A 3,865-nucleotide genomic window follows, 5' to 3' on the forward strand; every position below is an offset into this window, starting at 1 on the left:
ACCTCCTTTGGCAGAGACTTATCTCCCCCCCCCCGCCATCCATACTGAGCCAAACTACAATATCCCACTGTATCACATGCAATCTAACTTTCTTTCCAGCAAAAGGGACCTTGTCAAGGGCCTTGCTAAATCCGATGTAGATAAAGTACGTGGAGAAGAAGGGGCTGAAGAAATTGGACATTTGGAGTGGTTAGAAGAATCTTGCCCATATTGTTTCCCTGATCCCTGTTCTGATCAGAGCTTTTCATAAGGAAGTTCGGACTTTGACTGGATTCCAGATTCAGTTGTCACTTCGGGCAGCAGGTAATCACTGTCATTTTCTTCAGAATCTTGTGATAGCAGGGTTTCAGGAAAAACAGAGTCAGCCATTGCTAGGATCTCTGCAACCTGCTAATTAACTTCACTATTTCTATAGAAATTGTTTCCTTAAACACACACTCAAGGTCGATGGAATGACTGCATCAGTTCTTCACAAGATTGACTAAGCGACATCCTTAGTCATGCTAATGAAGAGTTGACGTAGTCGTTTCATAGACCTTTTCAATCACCACTCTAATCAATCTTCGTGTCCTGAACTGCTTGTGAATATTCTTCAATGTCAACCTGCTCCTGATGAATACTGAATGGATACTGAACTGTACCCCTCTACCGCATTACTCCCTTAAGGAAACCTTCGGACAAGGTAACTCTTGGCAAAACTAAATGAAGTAGAAAGTGCTTTGAAATCATTTTGTTGTTCTGAAGTACACAGCACACAATTGCAATTTTCATTTAAATATTAACAAACTTATAACGATGGCCTTCCTGAATGGTGTGTGATCGTGGGGGTTTCTTGGTGAAGCTGATGAAAATGCAATGTTTACTGGTAGCCTGGTCTTTTCAACGATTATGTGCTCACCTCCTTGAATCTGTATCTCTGAGGGACTACAAGTACTAAGTTTACCTTTTCACTGGAAAGAAAGGTCAATGCTTTCATTGGTTCAATGATTCATACAGATAAGGCAAGGTAACTTTCCTAGTCCAAACTTGCTGATAGAGTTTAGTTTTCCAGTTTCCTTAAAAATTATATTAAGTTGTGAGCCCTCTTTTGATGGCATAAAGGATTTCTGTTTGCCCCATTAGAAGAAGTTTTTCCCAAATGCTTAACATGATGTTACACACCCCTGTATCTTTATTGTACTCACTTGAGGCTACCTTAACATTAAGTTCTATTTCTTTCATGACAGATTTCATCATTCTGGAACGGCTTTTGCCTCCTCTTCAATACAGTTGAAGTTTTGTACCAGCTCCTTAATATCTCTGTCCTGTTCCAATAACTTAAACTGATCTCATAGTGAAAAAGAGTATCTATATATGGCCCATTTACGTATTGACACTCTTTGAAGCTATGGGCAGGAATGAAGCAAAACCAAATCATTTTCATGAATCCTTTCCAACGTTTCTCCAACCAGAAGACAGACCATCTGTGGTAAATTGTGCGAGCTGATCAACAGGTCATGGGGCTGGCCACACTGTTCCACTGCACCTCTTTGTTGATGCTTGATGTATATGCTGCCTGACAACTAAACAGAAGCAGGCTTCCACCTGGCCGCAAGGTCTCTTTGGGCTGGGCATTGGGTTGGGTGGCAGACACTGCTTCAAGAGCTGCAACTTTGGACTCAGAACTGTGCTTCTGAAGCACATGGCAAGAATTGTGGATTTCAGTCTAATCAGCTGCATTGGTTCCTAGACGGAGGAGAAGCTGTACTGCCTTTCTTTCGAGCACAGTCTGCCTTCAGGAACCTGTCACTGTGACATGTCACAACAACAAACAAATTTACCTGATTTGAAAAAAAAAATTGCCTCATCAATCTTTCAACTTCCCCACGCCCCACCTTAAAGGTTTTGCATCTAGTATTTGACATTTCGACCATTGGTAAAAGAACCTGACTAACTTTGCTCTCATAATCAAGTCGCTTTCAGCCTCCGATGCTCCAGAGAAAACTATCCAAGCTTGTCCAATCGCTTATAGCTAAAACTCTCATTTGAGGCAGCATTCTGGTGGAGCTTCTCTGCAGCGTCTCCAAAACCTCTGCTCCCTTCCTGTAAGAGGAATTGAGCACTGCATGCACACTCCAAATGTAGCCTGACCAAAGTTTAATTCAGCTCCAACATAACTTCCTGACTTTCATACCCACCATCTGGCTGGGTATATCAGTTTACCATCTGCCTTCTTTACACTCTATCCGCTCGTGTTGTCACTTTCAGGAAGGTATGGACTTACACTCTTACATCAATACTCTTAAAGGTCCTGTCACTTACTTTATACTTACCTCATACATTGACTTCCCAAGGTAACACCTCACACTTGTCTGGTTTAAACTCCATCTGATATTTCCCTGCTCACATTTCCAACAGGTCCCTTATCCTTTGATAATCTTCCTCATTATTTACCACTTGGACATTTTATTTTGTGTCACAAACTGGTAAATGATGTAAACTTATCAGCCTCCCTAAAAATACTTAAGGAATGCCACAGGTCACATACTCCAGTCAAGGTAACACACCTCTTTCACTACCCCTCTATCTTCTGTGGCCAAACCAAATTTGAATCCAATGTACCAAGTCTCCATGGATCCTTCCTACTCTGACTTCTCATCTTTTTTCTCCAGTCCTGATGAAGGCTCTCAGCCCGAAACGTTGACTGTTTACTCTTTTCCATAGATGCTGTCTAGCCTGCAGAGTTCCTCCAGCATTTTGAGTGTGTTCCTCAGGAATCATCTTGCCACCCTCTCAAAAAGCTCAGTCAAGGTTTTAAGACATGGCCTCCCCATCACAAAGCCATGCTGACTTTCCCTAATATCTGTCCTTTTTGAAATGTGAGTAAGTCCTATCGCTAAGAATCTTCTCAAATAATTACCCTACCAGGATTGTAACTCTCACTGACCTATGATTTCCTGGTTTCTCTCCACTGCCATTCTTAAACAAAGCAACAACATTAGCTTCAGTCCTCTGGAACACGTACTGTGACTACAGAGGACACAAAGATCTCCATCAAGATCCCGGCAATCTTCTCCCTCGTACTATTAATGACCTGGGATAGATTCCATCAGGTCCTAGGGAAATCCACCTTTATGTTCTTCAAAAGCCCAACACTTTCACTAGGGGTCAGAAACCCCCTACAAAAGCATGCTATTCTCCATGTCCTTCTCTTTAGTGAATACTTGCCCAATTCCACAGGTTCCAGGCATAAATTCCTTCTTTTGACCTTGAGTAGTCCTATACTCTATTTACCCTCTTGTGTTTAATTTATGTATCAAATGCCTTGGGATTCTCTTTAATCCTACTTACCGAGGACATTTCAAAGCTCATTTTAGCCCTACATATTCCCTGTTTAAGTTCTCTTTTGCTTCCTTTATATTCCTAAAGCTCTGTCCAATTTCATCTACCTAGCTTTGTTTCTTGTTCTGCCTAAGTTTGCAACATCTCTTGTCATACAAGATTCCTGAACCTTTCCATCTTTGTTCCTCCTCATAGAAACATGTTGGTCCTGAATTTTGATCAACTGTACTTTAAATATCTCCCTACATGACAAATGTGGCTTTGGCCAGTAACAACTGTTCCCAGTCAACATTCTCGATTGGTTAGGGCATGAATGGGTAAGGGGAGAAAGCAGGAAACTGGGGCTGAGTGGAAAATTGGATCAATCATGACGACATGGTGGAGGAAACTCAAAGGGCCAAATGGCCTAATTCTGCTCCTATATCTTATGGTGTTATGGTCTCAAACTCCTGCCTAATATGTTGTAATTAGCCTTTCCCCAATTTAGCACTTTTCTCTGATAAATCATATCCATAACTATCTAAAAACTGGTTGTGATTATTGC

The 3,865-nt window shown here is 41.4% G+C and overlaps 1 pseudogene; it reads right to left on the bottom strand.

Annotated features, from left to right (window-relative positions):
• Positions 1-234: 234 nt before the first annotated feature.
• Positions 235-3,351, bottom strand: LOC134357156 (GRB2-associated and regulator of MAPK protein-like; annotated as a pseudogene).
• Between the last annotated feature and the right edge of the window lie 514 nt (positions 3,352-3,865).

The sequence above is a fragment of the Mobula hypostoma genome, chromosome 15, assembly GCF_963921235.1.
Source record: "Mobula hypostoma chromosome 15, sMobHyp1.1, whole genome shotgun sequence".
NCBI classification, from domain to species: Eukaryota; Metazoa; Chordata; class Chondrichthyes; order Myliobatiformes; family Myliobatidae; genus Mobula; species Mobula hypostoma.